General features: G+C 37.5%; 1 long non-coding RNA gene across 2 annotated transcripts in view; it reads right to left on the reverse strand.

Moving 5' to 3' along the window:
* Positions 1-2,042: 2,042 nt before the first annotated feature.
* The window catches only part of LOC308194080, a 147,716-nt gene continuing 129,044 nt past the window's right edge, over positions 2,043-20,714 (reverse strand). For both annotated transcript variants that reach the window (XR_013950239.1, XR_013950240.1), the window contains 2 exons: positions 2,339-2,422; positions 2,043-2,258 (listed from right to left, as the gene is read on the reverse strand). This is a non-coding gene — a long non-coding RNA (uncharacterized lncRNA). The remainder of the gene's footprint in view (positions 2,259-2,338; positions 2,423-20,714) is intronic.

Below are 20,714 nucleotides of genomic sequence, written 5' to 3' on the forward strand. Positions count from 1 at the left end.
GAGGCTGGGAATACCAGATCCAGTGCTTGTGTACGGCATGGGATCAACCCTAGGCTGTGTCGTGTGTTTAGTCCACATAGTTTATGGACAAGGAGCAGAATAAGATGGATTCTAGACATATTCTAGACATATTGATAGGCCACAGGACACAGTCTATGACTTTTCAATCACTAAAAAAGCTTTTTCAGTATGAAATAAAGCCATCTCAAAAGAAAAGAAGTCTGTTCCCAGACACATTACACATCCCACTACAGCCGGACCATCCTGGGTGGTAGGGGGATGCATCACAAGTGGTTAAATCCTCTCATTTAACCCAGGAAAGAACCTGGGATCTAGCACCAGATCCCAAGAAAAGTCTTGGCACCACTAGATGCCCTTGCTTCAGATAACTGACTGCAGCCAATACCTGACATACTTTGCTGATCCCATATAATAAAAAACATGTACATATGATATGCAGTAAAATATTGTATTTTCATAACAATCAAAGGAGAGCTACAGCTGCACTTCAGAAGCAGAAGCATTTAGGGAGGTTAGAGAGATAAGATTAACCTGCCTATACATGTCCACAAGCATTTTCTCCCTCTATAAAAACATCTCAATAATGCCAAGTTAAAGACACAGTGGGAAATAGATTTCCTTTTGTATAATCAAAATGGCCCTCTAAGCTTTAGCAGCAAAGCCAATGGTCTGAACTTTCTGGTAATAAAAAAAGCTACAGTATTAATCACGACTCAGACATCAGCCGGAGAAGCCAGCACATTGGTGTGTTGGTGTCACCGTCACAAAGTAGAAGTGTAACTCACCAGGAAAATCTCATTGTACCAGGAGTGTTTTTAATAACACTCCAACGTTCTCCACATCCCCTTCAAATCAAAACTACAGAGTGGAATTTGTTGTTGTTGTTTTTTCAAGTCTGTAGGATTACTTTTCCCTTCTCTGTGCCTAACAGCACTCATGCAGTTATAATTAGGTGTAGCTATATACCACCTAAAAAAAAAAAATCACAAAATTGGGCTTGTTCATCTCTCTCATGCTCTCATGTGTACAGAGAAATGCAAGTAGAGCAAAATCCATTTTTTTCCTTAAAAAAGGGTCTGTGTCTGTGTGTATGTATGTGGCAGGAATAGTTCTTTAAAATGGACATATCCACTATGATGGATTCCACTGTTATATCATCTAGGGCAGCAAGAAGCTAAAATCCAGAGAAAAGTAATGTATTTCAGTCATGTGAGCTACCAGAGCTGTCAATGTAACAGACTAGCTCTTTTCCAGAGAAGAAACTGAGACCACCCAAGAACATCATAAGATGACACTATGTCTGGACTTCAATAGGCATAGATAGTACCCAGAAAAAGGATAGTCACAGGATGGTGGTTTTTTTTGTTGTTGTTTTGTGTTTGTTTTTTATTGTTGTTTGTTTTATGTACAATAAAACTACAAAAAAGTTTGAATAGTTAAAGGCTAATTGTAATACTCAACAGTATTTTATGCCTTTTTCATAAGTAAATGGCATACATGCGCTGCAAACAAAGGTATAAGGTAGCATCCTGCAATATGAAGATGCTGACTAACCACAACAGCTGGGAAAAAAAAAAAGGCAGAAGGAAGGGTTTCCAGGTTCTTCAATGCTTCTGACACATTTTAATTTCTCTTTCTAATGCACAGGAAAAAATGAAGGTACTCGATTCCAATTTTCAAATAAAAAACTTGGGATATTCCTAAAAATAGGATTCAGTGATTTTCATTATCTCAATGGAGACACTAAGTCTCCCTTCCAGACCTGTGTGTAATTAGACTCACTGCCATAAATTTGATCCATTGCTTCAAAACTGGAAATTCCCAATTTAGGCAACTAGGAAAAGTACAAGACAAAATACTGTGACCGAACTAACCACGGATGCTTAGAAAGACTGGATGCTTCCAGGGAATGCTAATATCACGCAGTTTACAAGCACCTCAACAGCTGAAATTCCTTCATGAAAATTTAAGGGACAATTTAAAATAGCAATAAAAAAACACAAACAGAATTTGCACATGGATTATTTACAAATAGGAAAGAGGCCTTTATTAGTCAACTTAATTGTTCTTTCAAATTGCACACACAGCACTCTCGGAGTGTTGTTTTCTGCCATCAGTCACTCAGAGTGCACCTGTGGGCAACCATCCTGGCAGAGCTGTTAATGCTGCTCTGCTATAGAGATGATTGCCTCTTTTCTTCTTGCAATCATATCCACTAAAATGAAAAACAAAATCACCTAGAAAAAAAACAACAACAATATATTTTCATTTTGAATTTATTTTTTCCTTATTATAAATTAAGGCTGCTGCAACCTACCAGCATTGTTTCAAGTGAAGTACAAGCAATGAGCCTTCAATCATGCACTCCGTGTGATTTGCATATTTGTACTTCTTTAAAGACCTGGGCAAAATATTAATGTGACAAGCAAATGTAAGGTAAGAAGTAGCCAAGCATGTTAATGCATTAATGCACAGATCCTATTTCAAAGAGGTAAGATGACACTTTTGGACAGTTCAAGTAGATGACTAATTCAGAATGAAAGTAAAACCTTTGCTCTGATAGTTTAAGTCAGAAGAGTCACAGTAGACATTAATAAGTCAAGAACTGTATTCGTACATTTGTCTTACTCTCTATCGCAAACTTCCAGCAACAGGGGAATGCAAAACACAATTTAAGTAGCAGACAGTAAATGAAACAAAGAAGTAGATGACTATAAATGTGTCCCACCTTTATCATTGCCATGTTGTCTGAGAAACTGAGTCATTGTTTATGGCCTGTAAAGTGTACTAATGTCAAAAATCCTCACCAAAATCTACACATCTAGCTCAGCTCTATTACAAAAATGTCCATGTTTACATGAAGGTATAATCTAAAGAAGAAACACATTCTCTGTAATTAATCATAGATTCTCCATTCACTGTTCATAATCAACCTCAGCCTCAAAATACCTTTGACAAGGTTGCTTTGACAAGCCTGCAAAGCTGCTAAAAAAAACGTTCCATGGTAGGCTTTAGCAAAGCCTTTTGGGAAATGAAGGACACCTGGTAAATATTTTCTCCTTTTTACTTTTTAAGCTTCAATACCAGTAGGTCCTAAAATTTACACTCAACCTTAGAGAACTTTTGGCAAAGTTTTGAAACACTTTGTACCAATGAAGGACAATAAAAAAGATGCACACTTTTTGCCCAGCCCTAAAAGTGGGTAGTCCTGATTGCCCTTCATCTACATGGACTTCACACAGCTGTAACTGTTTATTTCACTACAGTTAGTCTCGATTTACTCTAGCTCAACTGAGATAACAATCAAATTACCCATCCAGCTGGGGCTGCAGGATACTGTTCAATTACCTAAGGTGGCAATTGAGCAGGATGCCAGGGTTAAAATTTTTGCTTTTGCAAACACACTGGCAGATTTTACTTGCATTATGGCATTGTCAGGAACAGCATTTATGTCTATCCTAGCAAATGTTACAACTGCTGGTAATATTTCCAGGTACCAAGTACTATTAAACTGTAGCAGGATCTCAACAGAGTTTCTGCCCTTCTCAGGTATTTCTCTCCCAGGCAATTCCTGGCCACAGCAGCAGAGTGAGAACATTTGGGGACCATTCCACATAAGGAATGTGTGTCCACCCAACATGGGTTGGGGGCTCATGGGCTCTCCTATAGCCTGCAACAACCCCAGGTGTTTCCTCTTAGCCATTTAGGCAAAGCCATGAAGCCTCACAATGCCTTGGTACCTTGTAATGAGGTACTAAGTGCATCTCATCTAAAATAAATGATTGTAAGGAGGGCGCATGCTAAATTTCAACCTACCAGAAGGTTATCCAAAAGCACTGGAGTTAAGATATGTAACAGCACAGTATATTCTGACAGAAGATTGAAATGTTGAAACAATTTTTTTAAAGCCTTCCCTTAAAATAAAGCTCCCTTCCTGGCTCAAGAAAATTGAGTAATATTTCATGTCTACAGTTATTTGTGATGATGAAAAGGAGTTCATCTGCTGACAACCTGTCCCTTATACATCAAGCACTGCTCTAACAGTATGAGAGAAGGAAGACAGTTGAGTGTAATTCAAGTGAAAAAAAAAAAATCAAGTCTCTGTATATTCTAAAATAAGGGTTGATTATACTGCATATGCATGCCCATAAATTACTGTACCATAATTAAAAGTTGTCGAAACATGAGAGTCTTACTCCACCCCCATTCCCCCCACCCACCCCCATCCCACAAATTTTCACTATGTTTCAACATACTGCAGTAGCAGACTTAAAAATCCCCTAGACAGGTTATAAATTTATCCTCACGAGAGCTAGAATTCAATTACAACTGCTTCTGAAAACCAGGCTCTTTAGTAGAACACAACACTTGTGAACCAGCACAGCAGCATTTTCAAATCAAAGGTTTCTAGCTTGCTGCTGAAAGCTGAAAGTTTGTTTTCAGGCGTTTCATTTTTTTGCTAAGAAGTCAGAACTTTCTGTAAAGAGCACGCATTTCTCACACAGAAAATAATTCTAATAAAGAAAACAGTTTCAACAGAATATTTTGTGCCCCTTCCACAATGAAATCATGCTGGTTTGCCTTTTACAAAGCAACAGCATGAAACTTCAAGCTTCAGAGCTAATCCAGTAGAGCAGCCTCAGTCCCAGTGAAATTTAATCACAGAAGGTGCCCGGCACACCCACAATGACCAACCTCACATTATTCATTTAAATCAACTGTGCCCTTCCCCGCCCACCTCCCCCCACCCCCAACCCCCCCCCCCCCCAAGGAAAGGGGAGTGAAGGAGGAAGAGAGGGCCCTTTTTTTTCTGTCTTGGTGGAGCCTTCTACATATGATGCATTTGAATTACACTGTTTTATCTCGAGTGACAAATCTGTTATACTTTGGCTGCACCAACATCTTAGAGGCACGCTATTTCTTTCATTCATTTCCCTTGTGCTTTTACCTCAGTACCTAATGTGCTGTCAGAATCCCAGAATCCATCCATAAGTATTATGTGATGAGTAACTGCTGTACATGCAAGCACACAGGAGAAATGAGCTTTCCTTTTTTCATTGCAATCATTTACATAGTGAATACGATCCCATATAAATTACTTCCTGTCATCTCTCTACATTTGATCACCTGAAGGATCCTTCTATCAAAACTGGGGGAAAGAAAGAAAAACTACCAACTATTTGACACTCCTTCATCCTTAGAGTTTGAAGGTTTGTACAGCTTTATATTCAAACTGCTATACTTTCTGATGGTTTCTCCTCTTAGAGGAGGATTCCTTTGATAGTCAGACAACTTCTATTCCTCCAGGCTAAAAATCTATTTCTGCGACTTTCTTTAGAAAATCAGAATTTCTGTATACCACAGTCTTAAGTGGAGAGGTGTTTAAGTGGTTACAACCTGACAGCAATGCCTTAGTTGTGGGAGAACTGACAAAGAAGTGCACTTCTGGAGGCTGAGAGAACTCACAAAGCTTGTATTACTGACATGAAGCTTCCTTCTCTCAATATTTCTCACATTAACGTTGGTCTTCAGCCAAGTTCTCAAAAAATTTAACATGGAATTACACCTTGACAGGATTCATCCTAAATCACATCTTTGTCTACATTTCTTAATACAAAAAATCCACTTTGCCTTAAAGTGACAAAAGGGTATGATTTAAAATCTTAGCATAAGGCAATTTACAGCTGAAATAACTGAGCAGCATGTCTTTTTCTGTGCAGGTTTTACAAGGCATCTGAAATTGATGACTAATACTGAATACACACTCCATTCCATTAAAAAAAAAAAAAACACAAAGATATTGCTAATGAATATTTTACAATATCTTTAAAATGGGAATGGGGGGGGGGGGGGGGGGGAGGGCAGTGTGGAAGTGTTCTTCTTAGTGCCGTTAACAATCTGGGCTTTCTCAGACAAATCTGCCACAGAAAGTTCACTGTCCTGAGATGTTTAATGGAAATGATGGGACAGGTTTTGGTTTTGCATGACATTAATTCAAGAGTCTCAAAAATACTAGTGAACACCAATAGGTTGCCTTCTTATTGTACTCAGTGCCATTAGCAGCACAATTCAGAGGATGAATGCAGTGAACAGGATTTGGCCCCCAATGTTTTCCATTTTCATGCAACTCTATTATCCAGATGAACAGCTCTTCGCACACAACCAGACCAAAAAAAGTTGTTTTTTTTCCTCCTTGAAGAAACATTTTTCAACTACAATCCACTGCTTTTTTAAGAAAACTATCTGACTATCTGAAAACCATCAGTTCCCACAGAAACATGAGCAGGGTTCCTCTCACATACCCTAGCTCACATGAGCTGTCTTAATAATTCAAACTCCCCAGCACAGATGCACAAATTCAGATCTCAAGCATGCACCTTAACAGATAAATGAAATCTTTTATTTTAATGCTATCGATTACTTTTGAATGGGAAACCAAATCTGTGATGAGCCAACAGCTGAAGTGTCAAGTTTAGTTCAACTTAGAAGACAGGATGCATACCTGAAGTTTGGGAGGTCCCTTCTGAGAAAGCAAAAATGGATTACAAATAAAGAAGCTGCACAACCCCTGAGAGGGATGGTATAATAAATGAAAGTAATAAATAGATAAAAGCAATCTGATTCAGAAATTGCATTTTCATTAATTAAAACAATAAGACCTAATTTGAAAAGATTAATTGATATTCCCAAGGATTTAATGTTAATACCAATGTAGTTGCAGAAATTTTACAGTTTTTAAGAATATTTCCCAAATGTTGAAATTTTAAATGCAATTTCTTCTTCATCCATAAATAAGCATCAGTTATTTATCATCAATTATTTTCATATTTCAATTTAAAACTTTTGTATTAGGGAGGTATCACAATACCGTGTGACCCAGCTCACCAAGCTCGACACAAACTCATGTAAGAAATTAAAATGAGAAGTTTGGAAGTACAATGATATAAGAATTATTCAAATTACCCAAAACTGCTCAAAATAGAAAGTCTTCAAGGAACACCATTACTGGTGATCTGATAAATTTTATGATCATTGAAAGGCCTTAGTTTGTGTTAAAAAAGCAAACTAGATAACTCCAGAGGAACATACAGAGGGCTGTTTGACTGCAGGAGTCTAAACAGAAGTGACAGAAGAATTTTTCCATTTTGCCAGTCACTATTGTATCTTACATTTTCCATTGTGAAGTAGGATGGTAAAAGGATCTAATACCATCATTTGATTTCGTTTATGCAATTCATACCAAATCCAGCCATGACCTCCATTAAGTTTTTAAGCACAACAGCCTTATTGAAACGTATTTTATTTCAAAAGCTCAATTTCAGGTTGAAAAAAAAACACATACACAGAAGTCCTAAACTATCTTCACAAAAAAGGTCTCCTTTTTTTTTTTCCACTGAAGTAATGGAGGACCAGAAAAAAAAAAATGCATTTCCTGGGAATTTGGGAAGATAAACTGCATTCTTGAAAAAAAACAAAATCCCCACGAACCTGTGGCCACTAAGCATTTATATTACCCTTTTAAATCAACATTACTAGCAGATTAAGCCCTCTGAGTTTAGGCATCAAGGCTTCTTTACAACTACACACAGCATGATACTCCCTCTTACAGGGATGCTACAACACAACCCTTCGGAGGAGAAAAAATGCATATTGCTTTACAATGCGCTAGACAGAAATCATCAAGTCATATATCTATATAACAATATGCATAATAGAAAGATGCACTTCATGAAAGCACACTTATTTTGTTTGCTCAGCTCTGCCCAACTGATGTGATGTGTCTTGACAGGCAAACTAATACAGTCAGCTTTAGAGCAGGCCTCCCCTATATTTTTAGTCTATTCTGGACAGAGTGTTACAGATGTTTCCCTGCTAGCTCTGTTAGATCAGTTGGGAACCAAACACAGCAAAACTGACTTCTGCCTCTTTAAAATGTACAATTTCTAATTTTACAGCTGTTGTTGAGAGCAACATAACAAATCTTGTAATAGAAACTTGACTGCTCAGTATTGCTACTGCATTTGTTTTACTGCTTTTGTTATCCTCCTATCATCTAAATTATTTTCCATTAAAATTCATGCCCTCTGCTACATTAGGTTACATATGATCTGAACTGGAAGTAGGCTGCTGTGACATTCAAAAAGACTTTTCGAACAGCAATGGTATATCTTTGGGCAGAAAAAAGCCTGTAAAGGAAAACATGCATCAGTAGCGCAGCAGAAGACCGGCTCACACGTTGAATGAATTTGTGATGAATATCATGCAGAGGCTTGTACAGGCAGTCATGCATCCACCATACTCTGCTCGCTGCTTCCCGCAGCTCCGTCAGCCTCATTTAGGAGAAACATCTTAGATGATAACATTGCTTTAGATTACTGGTTCACATAATGCACATTTTTCAAAGTATCTCTTTCTTGCTTTAAATATTTGAGTAAAGCTGCAGTTTCCTGACAGAAAAGGACAGACCAGGCACATCAGGGGGGTTGTTTAAAACCGTACTCTTCACACAGCTTTCAAGGTCTTCAGGACACTAAGAGGCTCTAGTGAGCCTGCCCAGCTCTATCTGGGACCCTCACCCCCCTGCCCTCGTCCCCTCTCAATCCTGGCTGGGCTTCCCACACTGACGCTGGACCTGACCCATCACCTCACCTTGTTGGGTGCTCCCTGAGCTGCTGGGGAATTCTGTCTTGGTCACCTGCCCCAATGGGGTCCCAGGAGACCAACCTGTGGCTGCTGCCCTCCCTGCATGTGCAGGGGTCATCCTTAACTCCATCTCAGCTTCCAATGCAGTCAGCCCTGCTTCTGCTGCTCTCTGATAGCACTGACGTGCCTTTCATTTTAACATGAGAACACAAATTTTCTTATTAATTGATTTTATCCTGTAAAATTGGAAAAAAAAAAAACACTACTACTTACAGCAAAATATCATTTTTCCTACAAAGGAGTCACTGATAAAAAATTCAAGGTGAAATTTCTGGTCAAAATCAACAGAGCAGTTCTTATACTACTACAATAATGCACTAGGCACAAGCAGAATTTGCAGTTAAGGTTTCTGTATCTCTGACATGTGGCCAAGTCACTGACACATTAGCTGCATGTCTATTCTTATGCTCTCATACTCACAAAAAATTCCTGTTCAGGTATAAGTGCAAAGACATGCATGGAAAGCTGATTTGATACCATAGTGAAATTTGGTATTTTAGGGGCAGGGTTTGTTTGTTTTGGCGTAGGGAGGGAAGTTTGGATCTGAAACATTTTAAAAGTTCTCACAAGATGGAACTGTGGGAAAATGTCCTTAATTGGTTGGGGGTTAGTAATCCAAGGAGTTTCAATGAAAAATCAGTAGGAAATCACCCATATTTTCAACATGAAATGTTGAAGTCATGCCATCCAGGCAGATTTTTTCTTGAAACTGAGTCCTTTTCCTGTTTTGATTTTCACAAGTTGGTGAATTCCAATTAAACATTTTTTCATAAAAACGGTTGGACAATTCCCTTTGAGAAATAGTAACACTTTCTGAAAAGTCACCTTTTTATTCAGTGAGTCATATTCCATTCACACTCCTTGGCATAAAACATCAATATGTATCTGCAAATGTTACTTCTTGGGAGAGTAGTATGGGAGAATCTGGCGAATCTGTCAGCTACATGTAATGCTATAATAAACAGGATGAAAGGAGCCAGAACAATATTAGGACAATCCCAGTGGAAAGACACAGCAACCCTCTAGATTGTAGTATGAGAATTGCCACTTTGGAGAACATCCAGCTCCATCCTTTGAAATTATAACAGTATGGAATATATTCCAGGCTCCTCTAAGACAACAAAAGTAACAAGACGTCTATATGATCTATTTACTCTTTAGTCTGATTTGGAGAAATAGCTCTTGACAGTAGGCAAGTTGATAATAAAAAGTGAAGCTTTCCCACTCTTCTTCTAAGCACATCTTTAGATGTTGTCTCTCTCTTCTCTTCCCATTAAGGGATAGATCTAAAGACTAAACAGGAACTGAAGAAGTGGCAAGATCTAACGCCTGTTGGACTAAATACGTAAATTATGAAATCAAGTCTCAGAACTGGAAGACCCTAAGTCAGAGTACTGGTAAATCAAGAAAGTGATGAAAGCAGTGTTCACCATTAGAAAGGATGCTGATTTTATCTGTGACATTTCTAGCCCTCAGAAGTCTGCAATATTTTTCATATAAGATCAAAGAAAATGAATTAATATTTGCATATGGTTTTGCAGTATATTTCTTTCCTTCTATTTGCATCTCTCTCACCCCCTAGCTCCAAACACTGGATAATACTGAAACCTTTAGTTTAAAAGCAACAAAAACCCCTCCACTTCAAACAACTAAAATGCATATTGAAATTAATGGGAATCATTTGATTCCTTCCTGTGACAAAATAAAAATCAGACATTTTCTGGAAAAGGCACATCTTTAATCTTCCAGGTGAAACATGAGAGTAAAGTAGTGTGGTTTCCTAATGAAAGCCTTTTTGTTATTCTCACATTTTTCTGCATGCGATTTTTACAGTGTTTGTTTGTATAACTATGAATTTGTTTATGTTGTTTGAATTTTTTAACCAAGCATTTTGCTTTTATTGTAATACAATTTTATGATAATTAAAAAGAACTTGTCATATTTAAATATTTTCTGCATGATTGGCATTAAAACATTCAGTGCAAGGAATTAATGAGAATATTGAATTAAATGTGTTGAAAGCATCCAATTTTTTAAAACTCTACATAACAGATACAAAGCAAAGGAGTTATTTTGTCAGCATAAGTGATATTCGAAAGCTTAGAGCTGTCTCATTATAAGGTGTTTTTTAATATCCAAGATGGGTTTATTCTTTATAGTATTGCGGCCCCATAATGAACCCATTCTTCCTTTTATTGAGACGTTTACATTTTTCTGTTGCTTAAGAGTGAAACAAACCTGGGATCTGTCCTGCAACCATTAATGAAAGCAAGTGGCTTTGCGTACTCGATCTCTGTTGCCTACCTCCACATTAGAAAAATAAAACATTCCCAGATCTAAATGTACAATCCAGCATTTTTTGAGTCCCTGGTGAGGCTGCACTAGCAAACATCAGCAACCCCACTTCTCTGCCTAACCTGGTTTTCATGCAGAAAAAAAACTCAGTCCTATTCAGCAGAAACTGAGGGTGTATTGGTCTAAAAATCAATCATCAGGTGAACACCTCAAGACAGTCAGAAGTATTGTAAACATAACAGAGGGTCAAGAACAGAAAAATTACCATGAATGCTGAAAAGTAGAGATACAAAAATATTCAGTTTGGGCCCACATAGTAATATATTATTACTAATTTGAGTCTAATATTGAAAATCTTCCCAAAAGCAGGTTACAGGATTAAAATAAGATTTTATTGATTTAAATCAAGCTTTTAGACAGTCAAACTTTACACTTGGTCAGCTACTTTCCGCCTGTCAAAATGATCATACATACCACTCAAAGTAATGCCCATTTCTCCTCACTGAAGGCCCTCAGAAAAACCATCCACAATAAAGCATTTTACACCTGCCTCTGAAAAGTAAACCATCTCAAACAGAAAGTAAAATTCTTATAAGGGAAAATCCAACCAGTTTTATTTGTTTGTTTAGTTGTGATATTATGTCTTCCCAACTGAGAAAAGAAAATACCTACAATAAGGACTTAGCAATGTGGGACTGTCTTCCAGGAAGAGTAAAGGTCAATATTTATCAGCCCAAAACCAACAGTCAAAGAGCTACATTAAGACAATATTTCCCACGCTTTGAATTTTTCCATGAGCATACTATGACCATTCAATAACTGCAATGTACTGAGCCTAAAACAGAGATTGATAACAGAAATAGTAATTCTCAGGCTAAAGGTACAGATGGAATTCCTACACAAATAAGAACAAAAATACACTTACGTTTTACCCAACTCCAGTGAATGATCAGGGCAAGTTCCAAGCAAAAGTTTTTCTTTTAATTTTTTTTTTCTTTTATATACCACTGGCTTTCCAAAAGTATGGATAAGAATTAATGCTTTGTGACAGTAAGCATACAGGTTAAATCAAAAATTCTATTACATACCTATGAAAAATTAGCAGTGGAATGACATAAAAGACACAGCCTTCAGCTCCTAACAATCTAGGAGGAGTTCATGTTCAACCATTCAGAAAATCCAAATTATATATAATTCTGCTAAATTTCATCTTTCTCATGAATCTCTCAATGATTGCTCTAAGGAGACTGGTAAGAAAGAAGGGTCATTGGGTCCCTTTTTTTAATGTTACAGTAGGGATATTCATAGCAAAATAAAATAGCTGGCATGACTGAATATGATGAAATATAATGGGGTCTAATGAATTGTCATATTTTAACATCCGTTTTGTTAAGCACAGCAAGAAACAATCTATTTCCTTTGTATATGAATGTATGAAAACACTGGTATAGCATTGGAATATTTTCTGTGATTTAATCAGCAAGCAGTGTTTGCCTTCTAAAGGCTGAGAATGCATAGCTCTTTCTAATATCTACATTTAAGAATGATCAGAAGTAGATATCATTCTGTAGGACAAAATTTCTCATTTTAAGTGACTTTGTCAGACAACCATTCTTTAGATACAAACTTAAGAACACAGTCAGGGGTGTTCTGGTTAAGAAAACATTTATACACACACATGCACACATGCAAATAGGAAAGAAGATTTTAGATTTTCAAGCCTATTTACAGAAAGTCAGAAGCATCTCTCCGTCCACATTACAGCCATTTGGGCAAACTGAGGATTGAATGCAATCATTTAGATATGATATTTACCTAACATGCAGCACGAAAAAAAAGCCCTGAACAAATAACCTTTTAGCCACTCAGAGGTCCTTTAAGGCTACCCCTTGCACAGCCAGCCAGAAGAGGGAAGTTGGGCAGGCACCACAGCAGATGCTTTCACCACAGAAGGACTCTGAAATCTGAGCGGTGGGTTTCCATGCCCCTCGCTGCTGCAGAGCATTGTTGTGCTGGAAGGTGTTAATGGTTGCCAGCAAGTGTGCCCCCGATCTATGGGAAATCACAGGCTCTGCAAGCTGAAGTGCACGCTAGCAGCCCTTTGTTCAGAGGAACTAAGTTCTTTATTAGAGTAAAACAGCTGAAACAACAGAAAGCCATGTGGGAAGGCCCAGGGGATTGATTGAAAACGTAGGGTCCTGTATTGACAGGAGGTTGATGTGTCGGTACATGTAGGCAGAAAACCACCAGGAAGCCAGAAAAACAGCTGTAGGCCTGGCCTTGAGATCAGAAATGGACTTCCTTGGGTGCAGGATTGAAAGGAAATTAAAAGTCTGAACTAAGAAAACTGCCCATTATTATTCATTTCTGCTGTATTTAGGAAAAGAGGATACATTCACTGCAAATGAATGCAGGACACTCAAACGCCTGATAAATGTAAGCAGTTTCTCCTCCCCCAGAAGCAAACCACTAAAGCCTAGCTAACAGAAGCAAGGTGCTGAAAACAACAGTTCACAGGGTTCAGCACACAATGAGAGGATAAATTCCTTTAAGAGATCAAAGGACAGTTCAATTTCCAGTTGAACAGCAGTCAGAACTGCTTGCTTTCAAAAGGCAAAAACACTTGGTTCTTGGTAGTTGCTCCATGGAGTAACTTGCTCCTGGTAAGCTTCTCCCTGAAGTAGCCAGTAGCAGAGGCACCTCAGAGCAGGCAGGTTCCCCCATGCTACCGCTGGTCATATCTGTGGTACCAGCAGCTTAGAAGAAATTTTAAGGACTCCTCACAACTGTCTGTATACAGCACCAGCCTATATAGACTGGTAATGGTCTGTATCACACAAGCATGCATCTTTCTTGAGCTCTGTGGTCTCTCCCTCTCTCACCCCACTCCCTAAGTAGCCCTCTTCACCTCTTGGAGAATTGCCACCACCAGTGCAGCTGGTGGCCAGGCCCAGGTACCGACCGTGAGCAGTTCCACCTCTTCACATTTCAAAAGCAGAGGTCAAGCTGGGCATGAGACACAGGGAATAGTATTTAGAGCAGCACAAGTACAGTAGAGGTAATTCGAGTGAAAACAGAGGTCTCATTTACATATAGGCTTAGATAACCTAACAGAAAATATGGACAGCTTGGTAGCCAGGTTTATTTGTAACTTCCTGAGGGACCTAGGCATTCACCAGAGCCATTACAGCAACGTATTTGAATGGGCATAGCAGATATAATTAATTCTGCACCTTTCTAAGCCTCCAACATATACTTGAGAATGCAGGCACGGAGTGGTAGAGACCCATTACAGACTGATTACATCCAACAAACAGCCTCTTGGCTCAGGGATGTGCATGCTGTGAACAGAGACGGGCTGCTGCCCCGCACCACAGTATGGTTTATAAATAAGAACTTTGTAATGAAGATGGATTGTTCCTAAATCAAGTCCTACTAAAGACAGTGACCAAAGGTAAAGTTTTCTATACATGACTTAGGTATTTGCAGACAGATTTATAAAATATTTTCAATAAGTGGACATCAACCTTCTGAGGTGTTTTATAAATACCAGTATGGGCCCAATACTTCAGAGCAACTTGGGCTTTTTAAATCTATGCCATCATTTAAAGCCAATGGGTCTAAATGGGAATATTACCACATTTTTTCAAAGGCATTTGCCATGCACCTAACATATTATGTGTCTCCATACTGCTCTAAGATAAAATATTAACAGCCGCAGCAACTAACAACAAAACACACACGTTTGTATTGTAGTTGTTCATACTTGATATGACAGTAATATCTAATCTAATGCCAGATGATGAACTTTATGTTCCAAAACTTTATTTCTCCCCAGTTGGATTCACTAAGAGGGAAGAGAGGAAAAAAGAAACGCTGGTAAGCCTTACACTGGATGTATTGTTGACAGCACAAGAACATGTTTATTTTTGTTATTCCTTCTGGTGCTCATTATAAGCACCACACTTTTGGATGAGTTATGGCCAAAGTGTCTAGCTATCAATAAAACATGGGTTTACAGAATCTGTAGCAACATGAGGCATAAGCACAGTAATCTCCTGTTTACTGATGGCACATTAGGCGACATTATTTTTATTCAGCCCTGACCATTAGAAAATTAAAACAACTTTGATCACTTTTGGAGATTCTGGGCTAAGATTTCCATTTGTAACTATCAATTATTTAAAGTATAGTTTTAAAGGGCTCTTAGAGCTTTTTAAAAAAATTATAGTAATTTAAGCAGCAAATGCAGATGATTACAAGTCTTCACCTTTATATGGAATAAAAAGTCTGTATAAAATAGTCACATTGCCATCTACTGACAGCTCTTTATAAAAAGACTTGCTCTTTTCATTAACTGCCTGACTATATACTTAATGTTCTCTCTCTTAACGTACAGTAGTACAAAAAATTAGGGACATACAATATATGCTGTTCAATACATCCCACTGAAATAATCCCGCCTCTCTTCAAAACTATTTCAAGCCATTCAGGCTTTCACAGTTATACACTGCAATTAGATACGTTTATTAATGGCATTATTGCACAGTATTTCATAGGACGTAGAACAGTTTTCAAGAAAGTAACTACAGAAGAGTATGTTAATAAATCTGTGCTATATGCACAGTACATAGGACTTGCTAATAGGATTTCCATAATAACGGCATTTATCTGCACATTTTATAATACCAATCACTGGCAACCACAGTATTGTTATTATGCGAAAAATAGGATTTCATGTTAAGGACACATCATATGGATTAAAACAGAGGTGTCACTGATGCAGCTGTATATTCAAAAAGCTTTTATCTCATCTTTATATGAACATATATTTTGGCCTCAGCCTTAATGACTTAGTTATTACAACAGCTACATGTAATTGCACCTTCAGACTCAATCTAGCCCTCATATCAGTTCTACCTTACTGCAACATCAATCAGTGGAGCCTAAAAACGTCCTGTAAACAAACTGATGCAAAACTCTCTCATGAAAGCAAATATACAAAGTTCAGGTTTCCTCACTGCTATCCAACCAGCAGGATTAATCCTCAGCACAAACTAAAGGCCATCCTTAGCTTCTACCTGCTTAATTCCCTGCAAAGAATTTGTGTGCTCTCTGGTCCATGGCATATGGTGATTTTTCTTCACCCTTGCCTCCTAATTGTAAGCTCGCATTTGAAAGAAGGAAAAAAGAAAGAGTAATCTACCAGGTACCATATAACCCACATGATTTGCACCCATTTTTTCCGAGTGCTAAATTTGCCGTTTACAGAAGTTTCATTTGAACCCTAAATCCTCTTTAGCACTTTGGTTATTTCTTACACCTATTTGTACACACTCTGTCATTTCACCTTTTGTGAATGGCCCAGAGAAGATGACACACTGTTGAACACTGGATGTTATAATACCCTATTGAGAAACTTTGCACTAGTGGTAATCTTAAAAGTGCCTTCTAAGTACTTTCTCCTTACCCAAACCAAGGCCAAGGTAGCATGGAAGCCTACCTCCATGTAGCACAGTAGGTCAGGATCAGGGAATTAATCCAACTGCTGTCACAGTCCTCACGCTGTTACTCAATTGGTAAACAAAAGAAGTATTTTTGAAGACACCTTAAAAGTACAAACTAAAATAGAGGACTATCCGAAATATATCCAAGTTAGTTTACTTATACCTATAAGGAGAATAATAAGCAGACAGAGGTGTACAACAATCCAGAGTGAGAGTTCACAGAACATAGTTCCTGAACATTAACCCCTTGCACACGCAGCCTATGAAAATTAAGCTAAGAGTAACCAAAGAAATACCAATCAGGAGCTCTCTTGCATACTTATGCCCTATTTCATCTTGTGTAATCTATCCTCACACATCACAGTATCTTGAAAGGACATCCAGAATGTATTACATAGAGCTAATAATACATGTTTATCACACATATCCCAGTATGTCCAAACATTTTATTTTGCCTCTTTTTCTGGAATTAAGCAACTGCTTAAATCTTTTTAGAGCTACTGAGCCATATCTAATCATCACTCACTGATATATCTGCAATAACTAGAATAACTAAATGTCCAAATAGAATAATTAGTATGCACAAGGTATGAAAAGGAAGGCAGGCTGCTGCAAGGTAATACCATGTTTGGCTGAAATTCATTTTGTTTACAGATAAATAAACCAACTGCCAGATTTATCACTCTGCAACTTCCTATTTTGTCTTTTCATCCAACGGTTACTGGCAATATCACCACCCTGAAATCACCCTGAAACAAAGCTCTTGCAACTCAATGATTGCAGAACAAACTGTGAAAGTCATACTTGTCTCTCCCTGTAAACACCAGGTTTTCTAACAAGCTACTATATAAATGCAATGAATAGAAATATTTTATACCAAGTTCATAAAATTGCCCATTGTAATAATTTAGAAGACAGCATTGATGAAGCCTGAATGGAAATCAGTTCTTTAGGAACCAAATAACATTCACAAGCTTTCCTTGAAAGGAGCCATCCACTCAACTTCTTAAAGAATGAAGATAAATATTTTCATTGCTGAAACAAAAAAATGCAACTTGCTAATTTAAACATAAGCATATTTTGGAGCAAAAATTATATAATCCTAATGGGAAAACATGAATCATTTACTTCAGTGGGATTGTGATGGAGAAACACAGGAAGGTGTGAAAACATAGGATACGCGTAATATTTCTTCCCTTAGAGAGCTCAAATATGAACTTCACAATAGGTGTTGAAGGTTTTTTTCTGTTTTGCCTTTTTTTTAAACAGTATGTGATGATAGGTCTCTCAGGAAAAAAAAAAAAAAGTAAAAACACAGATCAAGTGGTAGAAAGCTGTTAGCCAAAGACAACACTACTTGTTGGCTGTATTTCCTAAGCAGAATAACCTGAAATTTAGCTACTCAGGCTCTGCTCTCCATGCTCTCCAAGCTGAAATGGCCAAGAAGCATGTGAAGAATGTAAACAATCAATTAATACAGTTCAGAAGTGAAATTACTTTCTTTGTAATGCAGAGAACACACAACAGTGATAAATTACTGCTTTAACATTGTAACAGCATCACAACACAACCTTCAGAGCTAAGATGTGTCCTTTGATCTGCATCACTCACACTGAAAATAGCAAGGTAATCGGGACCCATGTAGGACAGTACACAGCTATAGAGAAGCTGTAAAAATTGTACTCTCAGAGAATCACATGGTTGGCATTTTTTGGTTTTTGTGTGTGCACAGGAAGCACCATGTTGCTTTGTTGTTTTGATTTGTTGCTGTTTGTTTTTTTAAGATAAACATGAAAAAATCCATCTCAGAAGGCAAGCTGGAATTTTTGTTTCCCACTTTTTTTTTATATTTGTTGTACATGAATATATACAAATATGCATACATCCAAAGCATGAATGAATGAGGGAATGAAACAGTTAATGATGGTGGACATCTATCTTTTTGACTGATATGAGACAACCTTTTTCAGCTATTTAATTTTAGAATAATCTCAATATACTTAAAAAACAACCAGCAAATCCCATGGTGTCAGAATTGTCGCTTCTGCAGTGCAGAAGGTCATGTCATTCAGTACAGCATCCTGGGAGAGCCTCTGAATTAAGAGTTCGGTCTTTTAGTACCTATAGCTCATTAAAAGCTAATTTGAAAGTCTCAAGGTTTCAAAACCACCAACTGTGGAAAATACAAGTTTGGAAAGCATTTAGGAATGGTACAACCCCAAGGGACTTTCGTTTCTGCTTTTCAAGAAATCACTTGATTATCTCCTGTGCTTAAAATTAAAAATATTGCAAAACATTGCAAAATTAAGCCTTAAAGAATGTTTCTCCAAAGGCGTTATGAACAAAGATGTTATGAAACTTTTCAAAACAAATGAAGGTTTCATTGTGTCCCCTTATCACCTGGATCTGCATATTCAGAAGAAACAATCCAAAAGAGTCAAATAACTTTTAATTTGTTCACAGACAAAAATATAACTCAGCTTTCAGACTTACCCATACCGCAGCGTGAAATGCCTTTGGCAGTGAACTGAAGGCACAAGCGACAGGATGTAGCAATGTAACTGTCATCCTCAATGTCTTACAACACTAGTGGCCAGGGCACATTTCTGAAGGCTGCAGTGGGTGACTAGATACTTTAAGAAGAGTGAGGAAAATCAAAGGACATTGACTGTTTTATACGTTGTCATTGAGTAGATCAAACTATTTTGTTTGTTTGTAAGGTCAAGGTACTGGCATTTTATTAAGGATCCATTAGCACAGACAAGCATTAACTGTTACAGGGTGATTTTACCTTTTGAATGGCTAGTTAAAAATAAAGCTCTGTAGAAAAGAAGGATACTGGGCTGCCAAAAGAACTCAGTTCAAAATATGCTCCGATGTCTTTGTTACAATGAAGGCCTTGAATATTGAGTAGCTAAAGTTCTAGTTTTAGAAAACCTTCTCAACTTTGTAGTCCAATCATATTTTTATATATGTATACTAATATATATAGCATATGATATTTTAATTATGTCACCATTATTTAGTGAAAAAATTAGTCTTATTTTCCACTAATGACTTTAATCCAGCAAATACCTAATTTTAAGCCTGTGCTCAAGGGCTTAATAAAGTAGTTCCATGCTGAAATATTTAATTAAATTACTGCAGATGCATTCAGAAACTTAGCTTCAAACATTTCAAATATGTAGATACTCCTGAAGCCCGGAGTGAGGCTAAACAGCTATGTTTGCAATACCATCTTTTAGTAACCTTATGCATCTGGCACAGTGGGCATGACTTTCCATATTCAGTGAGCATGAAACACCCTGCAACCAAGACATACATACTGTCTTGTTTTGAGAATGCACCATTCATACTAATAAACTCTGCTAGAAACCACAACCATCTGCAACAGTTTACATCGTTCATTATGTGACCCAGTGTTATAATTCTGCAATCACAAGTTTGACCCAGGCCCAAAGAAAGCAACTATTTCAGTGCAATTAAGGTCCCACTGCCATCACCGCACTGTACTGGCTAGCTGATGAATGAAAATGTGCTAAAACCTTTTCACCTCACATTTCACTGCACGCAAGCCCCAAAAGAATCTACATGAGATATATCATGTTTTTATAAACATTTTATGCAAAGTTTAGAGAAAAGGTGAGATTGCATGACCAAAGATACTAAAATAATTTATTGCTTGTTTGTTCCAATTCAGAGCAGATAAGGTCATGTTAACAAAGTGGTGGGAAAGGGAGTTATAAATGAGAAATGGAACAAAATTCACAATCATTGGTTTACTGCATCAGCACCAGCTACAGCACCTTAGTTATAAAGGGGGGAAAAAATCATAAATGCACATAATTCACCACCCTATGTTCAGTTTGGTACCCAGGCTGTATCAATCACTGTTTATTAGAAATTATGAAAATGTGACAGTATTGAATATGTCCTTCAACAGTGTAGAAAGTATCACAAGTGTAAATGAACCCTGTGCAAATCTAAGCCCTAACTTCAGAACCACTAATCTAATTATTAGACAAGGTTTATTATTAATATTCTCTGTATTGCAGCACTTTCTCAGCTACATAATATAGCCAGTGCAAATCTAACATGTAAGCCATCTGCCAACTCAGAAATCACGCATCTTACAGCCTGAGTTCTTAGAAGCACTGATAGTTCTTATGACATGTTCTTAATGAAATA

The sequence above is a fragment of the Anser brachyrhynchus genome (assembly GCF_964034855.1).
Source record: "Anser brachyrhynchus genome assembly, chromosome: 4".
Classification (NCBI taxonomy): Eukaryota; Metazoa; Chordata; class Aves; order Anseriformes; family Anatidae; genus Anser; species Anser brachyrhynchus.